The sequence below is a fragment of the Solea solea genome, chromosome 11 (genome assembly GCF_958295425.1).
Source record: "Solea solea chromosome 11, fSolSol10.1, whole genome shotgun sequence".
Taxonomy (NCBI): domain Eukaryota; kingdom Metazoa; phylum Chordata; class Actinopteri; order Pleuronectiformes; family Soleidae; genus Solea; species Solea solea.
Genome location: NC_081144.1, coordinates 10,068,983 through 10,082,230, shown reverse-complemented (window position 1 = coordinate 10,082,230; position 13,248 = coordinate 10,068,983). Strand labels below are relative to the sequence as shown.

Below are 13,248 nucleotides of genomic sequence, written 5' to 3'. Positions count from 1 at the left end.
CCCTCTCCCCTGTTAGAATGACTGCAACAACACACTTTCCAAAGTATGGTTCTGTTGTTTAGTAGCAATGTTGTGTCTACGATAATACTTAACATAACATACAAATACAAATACAAATATTTGAAGGTCTGTTAATTATTCTGTGTTACTGCAATGAAATCAACAGTTCTCTGGAACAGAGTCTATATTGAGAAACTTCCTGCTTGAAAGAGTAGGACGAGGCCAAAACTAGGGTGTGACTAATTACCTCTTCTTTTAGATACTTAACCTGTTTAGTTGTCATGTCTTTGTTCGTTTATTGAATTCCTGATCAGTTTAGATTGACAGAACAAAGAACACACACGTTGACAGTTACCTTCACTCCCCTCATCACTCAGGAAAACAAAGCAAAAATCAATACTTACAATCATTTACAGTGCAAATAGCAGAATGCTTCGCGTCAGGATATATATAGCTTGGCATTTAATTATTGCACTCATGAAGCAGGGCTTTAAATTGCATGACATTTGTCACTCATTTCCCTCATGTCCCCTGCGGCTTTTGATCTGGGCTCCAGTCTGGAGTTTGTACACCCATCTGTGCTCATTTTCACAATATCTTTTTTTTAATGTGAAAAATGTCTTTCTCTGTCAAGTGAATCTGGGCTTGGGTGTTATTTTTATCTGAAGTTGTTCCAAATGCGTCACACTCTCAAATTATACAAGACAGTGTCAAGCTAAATAAAACAAAGCTGATTTAATTAACATTCCATCTTCCTCCAATACATCACATGATTCATGTAACCATCTAACACGTAAATATGCTTAGATCTCGGTTCGGCAGCGTGCTTGGACCATCAGTACTCACAGAAAAAAGATGGACTCTTGGAAAATGATCTGGCCAACTCGACCTGTACAATGTGCTTTTGTTTAAATGCTGCAGCCAACAGAATTTTAAATCAAATGTTTCCCGCTGAGTCTGTCTGTGATTATGCCTCTGACACAGTGATGTGGATTTGAGGAGGAGGAAAGAGACAACACGTTTGGATGAGGGAGGTAGAGAATGTTTTTATGTGTGTCTATCAGAAGTTTGACATAGCTTCATATCCTGCATTTAGGAAAAGAAAACTATCAATGTGTCCAGGGTTTAGCTCAGAGAATCTCCTCTCAGCTGTTGGAGTCTCGCCCCACAGGCAACAGATATTCTCCACAATATGTGTCTGCCCTTTGGCTCTGCACCAGGCAGGAAGGCCAAACTGTTTAGTTACTGGGTTTACTAAAACAATAAACTGTATGGGACACACACACTCCTGTTTTGCTGCTTCACTCCAGACCTTGCAGCCAACCCAGATAAGGGGGGAAAAGAAAAAGAAAGATCTGGGCGGAGTTTTTAAAGAGGAAAAAAAGAAATCAAGGAGGTGGGAACTATGGGAATATTGGTAATGTGAGACAGATTTTTTTTAGGGGAGAGTTTAGCGTGAGATTTTGGGTGTTGGGTAATATGTGCTGTGAGTGAAAACAGACGTTATGTGATGATCTGTGCTCTCTCTTCACAAGAGTACTATTTAATCTTCATAGTCATGAATTTGATCACAAGACCACAGAGTCAGACATACGCAGCCAATAAATATGTTTTTTTTGCGCCGCATCAGACTCGGAAAGTTGTCCGGTTGCCTGTCTAAGTCAGATTACGGCTTTAGCTCTATTTAACTGTGCATGTAAACATACTGACTGGAGAACATCTCTGCATCTTTGGCTGACAGCTTCCTGGAAATAAGCAAGCTGGCCTACTGAAAACCAGAAAGTGACCATGCATATAGTCAAGTGGAAAATAGAGACGCTGTGTCCTCCGGACTGAAGAGGATTCGTATTGTTACCAGTGCATAGTTCTAAGAGTAATGGAATGATAGAATAAGGGTGTGTTAGTGCCCATGGCATCATGGGTAACTTGTACAGGATTGGCTCGCTTGCTAACCAAACCTCTCACCCATTGAACATTTTGCCACATTATGAAACAGTCAAGTGGAAACTAAGTTGAAGTTGAAGTTATATCAAGAAGGAGTGGAAAAACAATTCCACTTTCAAAACTTAATGTCCTCTTTTCCCAAGTGGTAATTAAAACATAACACAGCAGTTTACATAATGGCATATAATATAAGCTTATATTGTTTAACATGTGTATCGTCATACAAGTACCGGTTTGGTCCTGTAGTTATTTACTATTGATATAAAGTTCATGCATTCACATCCACACCCTGTAAGCACAATGTTATGTGGTGTTTTTCTGTTGCCTAATGGTGAAAAGCTGAATGTCACCGCTCTATGACAAAGGTTAAACTTGTTGGAAATAACAAAAAACACAAAATATGACAAGACACAAGGAGTTATATCAGGGGTGTCAGACTCAAATGACCTGGGGGCCAATGAGCGTCTAGTCTGGTCAAGAAGGGGAAAAAAGCAACGGTTCTATATGAGTTTAGAATTATAACACATTATCCCATCATGATATCTCACAGAATAATCAAAGTCTATACTTCACAATAAAAACACATGAATGATGCAAAATAAATGTCTACATATCAAATAAGATAAACAAATCTCAAATTAAGTAAATAATAATGGTGACAACTGTAATTAAAACACCAAACAAGCCGCCGCCAGTTTGACACAATTTCCAAATGATTTTCAATTCTTGGCTGGAAATGAAATGATAGATTTGGATTTTGTATCAGTATCATAGAACAAGGCTTGCTGTGTTTTTATGTCATGTGGGTTAAAAGTGAGCAGTAATTGGTGATGTCCATAGTCTGTTTTTTAGGTCAGAACTAAAACTGGTTCAACCTTCAGTATCGATCTGTTTGCCTTGCCCACACTGCTACAGAACTCTTTGTCCTTCAGATAGTCAGTGTCTGGTTTCACAGACCCTCTTACCTTTGTCCCACTTACATCTGCCTACATTTAACCAAGTTCAAGCACAAGCGTTCTGGAGCTCTTCACAATGTGAGCAGATAAAGAAAGAAAAGAGAACGGCGAATGAGTATTTACTTATTTCAGACATTTCTGCAAAATGTATGTCAAAGTGCTTCCCAAATACAGCACGGAGCAAAGGTCAAGTGTAGCAATGCTATAATGACTATAAGGTGTGAAAAGTGTCAAGTATTTAGTGTGAAAAGTGTCATTTACACCATGTGTAATAAAGACATGATTGAGCATCACAAACACATGTTGTAGCACTTAATCTCATTGACCGCTTGCAAAATAAAAGACCAACTTTCAGTCACATCATTCCAGGTTTTCACTTACAAAACTAAGCATAACACTCACTAATGCATAATTGAATGAATAAGTAATTTTTGCACACACAAAAATGAGTGATTAGCAGTTGAACAAGCCCACGATAATTGCATACAAATAGTAATGAGCACATTTAGAGATTTCAATTCCACTGTCCAAATACCAAATATTCAGACCCTCAATTCTCAATTCTCAATTCTTCATAGGCCATGTTTATAGATCACTGTCTCTGTTATCTATAAACATGGATATATTGGTACATGTTTACTGCAGGTCAAAGATTGCAAAGTTACCAGGAAATCCTGGCAGTAGGCCTGTGGTTGTCAGCGGCTGTAAAACATAGAAGACGTAGAAAGAAGTCATTGATCAGATGCCAACTGCCACTGAACACCACAACCAATTGATAGCTGTAAGGAGATAGTGTTAATTGCAGATTGTAACAAACACTGCACCCCTCCATTTCACAAGGTCATCAGAAAACTACAGTGGCCTTCACACACCAGAGAGGATGTTGTCACTCTGGCTGGTTTGTCCACACAGGCTGTTGTTGTTTCTATAGAAACAACAACCAAAACAATTGCAAACATACTTAAGGACAATATACTGTATTTAACCCTCTTAAATGTTACACTCTGGACCTTCACAGAGATTATAATATTTTTTTGTTGATAAAATCCTAATTATTTGTGAGGCCTTAATCATATTCACTGTTTTTATTGGACATGTTAATGTTGATTTCCATAAGAAACATGTCAACTTTCGTGGTTTTCTCCCCGTGTGTGTGTGGGTTTTCTCCGGATTCTCCGGTTTCCTCCCACGGTCCAAATTGCCAGATCAGGCAAACTGGACACTCTAAATTGACCGTAGGTTTGAATGTGAGAGTGAATGGTCGTTTGTCTCTATGTGTCCCTGTGATGGACTGGCGACCTGTCCAGGGTGTACCCCGTCTTTCACCCTGTGTCAGGGCACCAGCGACCCCAGAGACCCTTGTTCATGTGGAAGATAAAGCGTTAGAAGATGGATGGATGGATGGATGATAGAGTTATTTTACAGTACAATCTTGTCGGCAGTCACATTCTTTCTCTCCATCGATAGCAAATGTCTCTTCCTGCAAGTCCTCCAGTTTCACAGCATTAGAATGAAATAGTGGATTATCATAGCTATAGATTACCAGAGTGGTTTAAATTGAATGTCCTTCCACTTTATTCCTCAGGAAAATCTTCTCTCAAACATGAAATGGGAACTGGTTAATAACATGGACTGCCTAAAAGTGGATAAATCTTACTGCCCCTCAAGACATCGGCTATACGTGACCTTGTTTTTCCAGCACATCTCACCGGAGACCTGATTCAAGATTCAAGAAACTTATTGTCATGTACATGGTAAAACACAGGGTCAACGGTCAATGATATGTTTACAGTTCTCCCAAGTACCAGCAAACACAAACAACTGAACAAGTATCAGACGGCATGCTTTTAGACGACATTTTCTTCGACAACCACACTGCACCCATAGAGAATTGCCATATCCTCCCCAAATCGGAACATTTTTAGCCATAAAACAGACTGGCCACAGACTGGCCACAGACTGGCCAGCACATTAATAATACAGTGTGAAACATGCCTTGCGTGCCTCAATGGAGACTGACAGCAAGAAGATAGAGACTCCAATGTCTCCAAATGGCAAAAACTCTACTTGTACACCTGAGACCATCACATTCATCACTTCACCAAACAACGCATGGAATCACACGTACAACACATAACAGTCAGTGCTGCATTCATCTGTTTTTCCCTAATGCTGGTTTTCCCCGAAGACGCAGCCTCTGCATCACGCACTAATTAAATTACCTAAAGTTTAAATATGTCAGTTAATCATCTATGACAGGGGTTCAGTGTGGGATGCTCACTGTTTTGATAAAGATATGGAGGGATTTGGGAGATGTGCAGAATTTCTGGCCTTTGCTCTGCAGAGTTGCTGAGTCAAAAGACGTGACTCAGAGACTTGGACGTGGAACAGGGAGAGTCCTATAGCGTTCTAATGTTTGATCCAAACCTCAAGCTGACCACATTTCCACTGATGGTCACAGACTGATAAGGCCACACTTCACAAATATGAAGATGACGACGATCAGCAGCTGTAAAGTGAGTGTTGCATGTTTAGATTCATTAAGTAAAAAACAAACAGTGACAAGGTCAGTGTTGGTGCTGCACCAAGAGTCCGTGTTCTCGCCAGCGAGTGAAACAGATGAATAAAGAGCTTGATCCGCAACAGATGAGCACCATGCTGCTTGTTCACAAAAGTGTCCGAGTACCTGAGGCTGATGTGAACAAACCAAAGCCATGTGCAGAGAACCAACCATGTTCTTTTCTGCTAATTTGAGCAGAGGTGGAGATCTCACATGCACACACACACACACACACACACAACCCACACAGAAAACATCGTTAAAGTAACAAAAAACTTTTTTGCTTTTTCTTATATCTGCATCTGTGTGAACCAAACAGACAAAACAGCCGTTGGACAAAAACTTGTCACACATGACATTTTATGCCCTTGTTACTCACACACTCAGCTCCAGGAATCTGAAGCTGATTTGTGGACCTAAAATAAAATCCATGTGCAGATTCCACCCATCCTTTTCTTCCAATTGGAGCAGAGGTGGAGCTCCCACACACACACACACAGACACACACATACACAGTGGTTTGTACAGCTATTCTTCTTAGGACACTGCCTTGACTCCCATTCATTTGGACAGCCCATACAGTGTTATCCCTAACTTGAACCATAACCCTAACATTAACCTAACCACGATTCAAATAATAGCCCTAAATTTCACCAGTTCCTCAGAAATGAGGTTCTGCCTCATTTGGGCAAGGTATTGGTCTCCATGACGACTATACTGGTCCTGACAACGTCATTGTTTATGTTAGAAAGGGTCACGAAGAGGCAACAAATACAAGTGTACACACACACACACAAACAAACACACAGACTCTATTACAGATACCATCATCAGGTTAATTCGGTTCCTGTTTATGAGAATTTGTGTGTGTTTATGTAAACACATCTTGCTGCTCTTTAAAAGGGTGAACGTTCCATAAGCTGAGTTATTACAAGCACGCCTCACACACTCACACAAATGCTGGTTTTGCATTCTTTGTGAGGACACTCATAGACATAATGCATTCCCTGGCCCCTTACCCTTACCCTAACCATCATGACTAAATCCCTAACCCTAAAACCAGGTCTTAATCCTGAAAAAGCCTTTTAAAGTTTGGTGGACCAGCCAAAATGGTCAAAATGTCCTTACAAAGATAGGTTTGCTTGACAGTTGGTCCACACAGCCTACTACAGTAAAGACACGTACACACAGACACACAGACACACACACACACACGCACTCATGTCTTCTCACTTAAGTACTTTCAGGTGGCACCATATATTTTACGTAACGTTCAGATCCAACTGGGTCATTTCCTTTTCAGCTCACTTACAGTTTAACAATAACAAACTGTAAAATGTTATTCTCAGAGATGAACTCACCACGTTTGGGATACTGTATGTGGAAAAATCTGGATTTAAAAAGTGTGTTAGTTCAATTGTTTTGTTTAGTGTCCAGTTGCTGCAAAAATGCATTTCTAACATTTTTTGATATGGATCTTTTAAATTTAATAAAGTTGACTGAAAAATAAACAAATCAGTTTTTTCTCACTCACACAAACTACAAATCGAATCTGCAGAATGGAGGGTCGGGTTCCTCGTGTTGTTTTTGTCATACCACAGGCCAGGGTATGAAATATAACAGCACGGGGTAGAAGTGTGGTGGAGGGGGTGTGGGGTTAAACAAGCATCAGATGTGTTCTGCAGCAGCACACATACCAGAGTAAGAGGCACATCTGCCCCCACCTCAAACCACACTTTTCCTCTCCTGCATCCACACGGACACAGGAAACTGCATTCAAATTGTGAATTCTAAAGACTTTCACTGATAATGTTTGGCATCACGTCTTAAAATTTGCCTGTCTTGTATTTTATTTCCATTTATTTATCAGAGAGAGTCACATTCTTGAGTTCCATCTAATGAATCCTGGTCGAAAAATAAACCTTAAAAGTAAGGATATTTGTGTTGTTTATTTGCTGTAACAATGCTTCTTAGCAATACATCTTACACTGTTATCTTGTTTATTTTCCTTTCCCATTTCCCTTTTAAGTGGTGCTACAGTTGCAAGGTAACTTACAACTGTTATTCTGCTATTGACTCTTGTTTGGTGTCATTTATTGGATTAGTCGACATACATGATGACATATTGGCAATTTAGCTTTCATTTACAATATTTGTTTTGTTTGTTTTGTGAAAAAAAAAGGGAAACATTTTGTTGTTCATAGTTTATTATGCTTTTATTTGACTGGTCTGGTCCACTTGAGATCAAATAGTGCTGTATGTGGCCACATGAGTTTGACACTCCTGCATTAGATCATGGTTTTAATGATAGAACTCCATTCTTCTTGTGAGAAAAGTGACAAATTACAATGAATAGAGCTTAAATTTCAGTGGCGGTGGAACCATAATTTATTCATTCAGTCAGTCTGCCTTTGCCACTTCACAGCACTGTTTAATTCTTCCACTCACCTGATCGCCCTGCACACCTGCTCTCCTCTCCGACAGATCCATGTCCACCTGTATACTGCCATATTTTCTGTTGTGTCCAATCCCATTTTGCCTTGTGCTCCTGTCTGTCCACTGACCTCCCCCCTTATTCCAGCATTTCATTTCTAAAGAAAAATGTTGGGGAAAAAACAATGAATTTGTGATACTCAAAGTGAACTCAAAAAGCAATAGATGTGGAAATGCTTTGGCAAAAGGTGAGACAACGACAGTCAAATCCAACTGGTGTCATATAGAGAGCAAATAAATGAAAACAGATTGAAAGACACTTTTGTAAGTAAATTAGGGGTTTGGGAGGAGACACTCTGCTCTGCTCACGAGACGAGACACAAGATTGTGCTCTCAAGATCGAGACAAGATTTGAACACTTTTTTTAAGAAAACCTTAGTGGCAAAATATATGATATATGTTTTGTGAGTGAGACAAGAACAACATAAAAGCACTACAGCACATTAACGAAGATGAAGCAAGTGAAGGGCCACAAATAGAAATAATATTTGAACCCATCGTTATATTCACCGACAAAGTAAAGTTTCAGATGATCAGCTTTAATAAGAACTTCAGGCCAGTCCATCAGGCCTGTGAAAATGTTCCTGTACTTCCTCATGTCTGCATCTGTGTGAACCAGACTAAATATAGCTGCTGTTGGACAAGTATGAGGTTAGGTTGCCAGGTATGTGGAAACATGTCACATACACACACGCGCGCGCACACACACACACACACAGGCAGAACAGGCACATTGTCTGATCTGACAATATAGACGGACACACACAGACAGACAGACAGACAGACAGATAGACAGATAGAGAGAGATAGATAATGTGTATTGTTATTGTCTGCCATCTAGTGGCAGAATGTAAACATCACACAACATAAAGTATTACGTCTGCAGCCTGGAGCCTGTTTGGCCTCTAACAACATAATAATTCTACCTTCGTTCAAGACCTCAGGTAAAGGCTACAGGTCAGGACTGTGAAAGGTGACACATTTGTATTTATTGGCTATTTACACTAAATAGAACCTGGAGCATTCATCTCACATTGGATATATTTGGTATAAAACGTTAAAGAGCCACTGTTATACACTATTTACAAGTCCAATTTAATGTTTATATTCTTTTGGGGACATTCTGTCTGGTCTTCACAATGTATAGGGCTTTTTAGGGTTAGATCTGGTTTTAGGGTTAGGGTTAAGCCCTAGGGTTAGGTCCTAGGGTTAGGCCCTTCTCTGTGATGGTTACAGTTTGTAAGGGACAAGGGAATTAATTGTCTATGGTGTGTCCTCACTATGGTATAATAACAAGTTTGAGTGTGTGTGTGTACACTGCCACATACACAAGATAAGCAGCAGTGCGGAGCACAAGACAGGAAGAGACCAGAGGTTACAGACGCAAGCTTTTATTTTGAAAATTAGAAGCTCAAGGGGCGTGTACACTCTTGAATTTTATAGCCACACCGCCACCTGCTGGACTAATGTATAATTTGTAGGAAAGGCATGAAGGTCTGAATTATTTGTAATTTGATTGTTTTTACAACTGTACTTGTGCTTATTTTGGGATTTTATGTATCATGTAAATAAGCGTACAACAATTTGTAGTGATTCACTCATATTTAGTAAATAATTTAGATTTTAGTTGTCTATCAAATAATAATGAATGTAATCGTGTGATTGGCGGAACACTCTGTAGGTATTCTTGAGCCGTATCACGTCCACCTGGAAGAAGGACACGCTGTTATTCTTTTACATGTTGCAGTAATTAAAATAGCCTCTGGTATAAATGGTTGCTCTGCCTCAGAGTAAATGTTCCAGCACAGGGTGAGTCATTACGAAATATCCACAAAGTACAATTGGACAGATGTGAAGAGAGACTTTCTCTGAGGGAAACGTGTGTGAACAGGATTTACTTCACTTGTCAGCGTCTTTTAGACACAAGACGATGAGTCACTGTTCAGCTGAGCTGTATCTCACTGTCTGTCTACGACAGAGAATTATTACAGCATCAGGTCAGATTTGTTAATGTTGTCGTCATTCTGAATGGGCCAGGTGTCGCAATATTGGTTGGTTAGTTTAATGTTACTCATTTTCAAAGACATCTTACAGCAAGGGTGAGAATCGCAGGCTAACTTAGGATACGATACGCGACACATGGTCCACGATACCAATAATATCACGATGAATATGCACGAGAATGCAGTGCATAAAGTCTATGTATTGAACGTGGATGTAACATCTTTTAAAACAGCTTTCACTGCCATTACCCTCTTCTTCAGCCAGGTCACTTCCACTCATTCCTTCGAGCAGCGCCACCACAAGGAGTCATGAAGTAGTGACGCCCAGTGAGAGAAACTGGCACGGACTGTTTACAGCGCCTTCATTTATTTGTCAATAAAAATATGACATATGCCCTTGTGTATCGATTATCATATTGCATCTAAGGACAACGATATATATCACCAAATCGATATTTTACCTTACAACAGAGCTTCTCAAACAGTGGGCCACAACCCACTGGCGGACTTTGTAGGACTCAGATTTGGCTCTACAAAGTATTCTTTTTACCTAAATCCTTCAAACATTTTAATGTTTTAATTGTTTCATTGAAATCATCTTATTTGGTAAAATTTGGGAAGATTAAACCTAGTTCATATGTTCATCACGTCACGCTTGGATTACTGTTATTCTTTATGCTTTGAGCTTTTATTTATTTGTTTTTTATATTTCTTATTATTCTTATTTTATTGGGCACAGTTCTTGTTGCTTCTGTTTTATTTTGTATGTTTTATTTATATATTTGCTGGGTTTTTACTCATTTGGTGACTTTTCTTATTGCACATCATTGCGTCCTTTCACTTCATTTAAGCATGTAAAGCACTTTGACCTTGACCTAGTGTTATTTGTTTACTTATAAAACAGAGAAAATCTGTCTATTTCTCACAGATTATCATCTTAGACGTCAATTACATGTTGTGCCTTTTAACTAACTGATCAGTGGACTAATCATTGGACCTGTACAGGACAGATATCTTGAAAGTGAGACTTGATATGGGAAACTACCATCTAAGTGAAAAGAAAAAGGGACTTCCTTTAAAGTTCTGAGAGTGAAAATGAAACTAACCTCAGCCTTCACTGTGAAATACTCAGGAATCCCAGATGTATTTGCTGGGAATTTCTAAGATGAGATGAGGCCAGTTCCTCTTGGCACCATCATGTGTTTGGGATTAGACTGGCTCAGTGTTGAAAGATGTGACACTGGTGGATCTGAAAAATCTTTAGTCCCACCACAGAAATTGAATCTAATCATCACAGAATGATGTATTAAATCCAACATGGTACAAAGCAGATGACAACATTGATCAATTAACACCCATCCATACATACTTTGTCTGCTGCTTTTCATGGGCTTTAGTTGCAGATGTACCGCTCCTAAACAGTGTTTCTCATCCAATCCAATCTAATCCAGCTGTATTTATGAAGCACTTTTAAAAAAAGTACACAGATAAATACAAAAGTAAAAACAATAAAAGACAGTAATTCAATAAAAACTTCTCAAACTGAGTTAAAAGCCAAAGAGAGGACTTAAATACAGGAAGTGAGTCGGTTCGCCTGATGTGCAAAGGCAACTCATTCCACAGTTCTGTGACTGAAAATGTGCGGTTCCCTCTTCCTCTTTGTCTTAGTGACCACTAACAGTGACTGATCCGCTGATGTGAGAGGCCGGACAGATTCTGTGAAGACATTTAAAAACAAATAAAAGAATTTCAAAAGTCAATCAGAAAATGAACTGGGAACCAATGAAGTGACGTCATGTGCTCTTGTCTTTAGTTAAAAGCCGAGCAGCGGCGTTTTGAACCAACTGTAGTCAAGTAAGTGACGTCTGGATAAACCCAACATAGAGTACATTACATTAGTCTATGCGAGTCGAGATAAAAGCATGGATAATTACACCAAGGACAACAACCAAAGTAAATCACTAAATTGTATTAGTCTATGTCGTGTATTGTGTGTGTGTTTGGTCGTCCATTATGTGACAGCCTTTGTGTCCAAGACTAATTACCTTCAGGACTAATAAAGCAATTTTGAATCTTGAACAATTTTGATAGTTACATCAAAGATATTTTTCAACATGATGGTTCATAGATCATCAAAAAGTTTGTTATTTAATTTTCTGTCAGTTAACTGATAATCAATGAGTTAAACTTCTTAACAGTTCTAAACATAATCATTATTATTATAGTGATAGTGAAGAAGAGTACAGACTGTAAATGGACCAAACTATGGACACTATGTGAAAACATGTAACTTCCAGAGGTGGAAAGTAACGAATTACAGGTGAACGATGAGGACAGAGGACAGGTGAACGATGAGAACAGAGGACAGGTGAACCATGAGGACAGAGGACAGGTGAATGATGAGGACAGAGGACAGGTGAACGATGAGGACAGAGGACGGGTGAACGATGAGGACAGAGGACGGGTGAATGATGAGGACAGAGGACGGGTGAATGATGAGGACAGGTGAATGATGTGGACAGAGGACAGGTGAACGAGGAGGACAGGTGAATTGGCAATAATTAAGGTCCCTTTGTGACCTTTGACCCATTTTGACTGACACATTATGTTTTTACATATTTTTTTGCCTTTAATTAAAAACAATTAACGTGTGATTTGTGTCCCCTTGTCCTTTTTGCACAAGAACCCCAACCTTGTTAAAAAAAAAGTAACTAAGTGACTTTTACTAACTGAGTACTTTTTAAACAAGCTACCTTTTTACTTACACTTGAGCACATTTTTAGACCAGTACTTTTACTTGAGTAGATTATTTCAGTACTCGTTCCACCTCTGGCAACTTCTCATTTTAAGAAATAAGGATAATGAGTCATTTCTCTGCATTCTTGGCAAAAGAAAAAAAAAAACATATTTAAGCAACACGTCCTCCCCTTCTTGTCCCAAACCCCTCCTGCCTGTGTAAGGATTGTGAGTCACATCCTCCAAACCCTTGACCTTGTGAGAAAAATGGGCAGCCAGGAGCCTGCAGTTCACTCAGCTTCCAGGAATCCACTGTGGGATTCCCCCCTCCCCCATTGTGCTCCCTCCTCTCCCCTACCCCCCCCCCCCCCACCCTCTTCCCTGTCTGCTATGTTGTTTAGCACGAGGCTTTCCACATGCCTTCAGGTCAGTTTCAGTCACATTGAGTCCAGCGGTGCTGCTGATTGGACAGGAAGGGTTAGAGCGTGTACCTGCCAGGTGGAGGTGAATGCTGCTTCATTACTGGCTGAGAGAGGAGTTAAATGGGAGCACTGTG

At 39.6% G+C, this 13,248-nt stretch overlaps 1 long non-coding RNA gene across 1 annotated transcript; it reads right to left on the bottom strand.

Annotated features, from left to right (window-relative positions):
- Nucleotides 1-7,680: 7,680 nt before the first annotated feature.
- LOC131468663 (uncharacterized) lies at nucleotides 7,681-11,463 on the bottom strand. Its single transcript, XR_009241733.1, has 3 exons — nucleotides 11,326-11,463; nucleotides 11,063-11,214; nucleotides 7,681-8,051 (listed from the first exon to the last, which is right to left on the bottom strand). It is a non-coding gene; the product is annotated as an uncharacterized LOC131468663 (long non-coding RNA).
- Nucleotides 11,464-13,248: the final 1,785 nt, after the last annotated feature.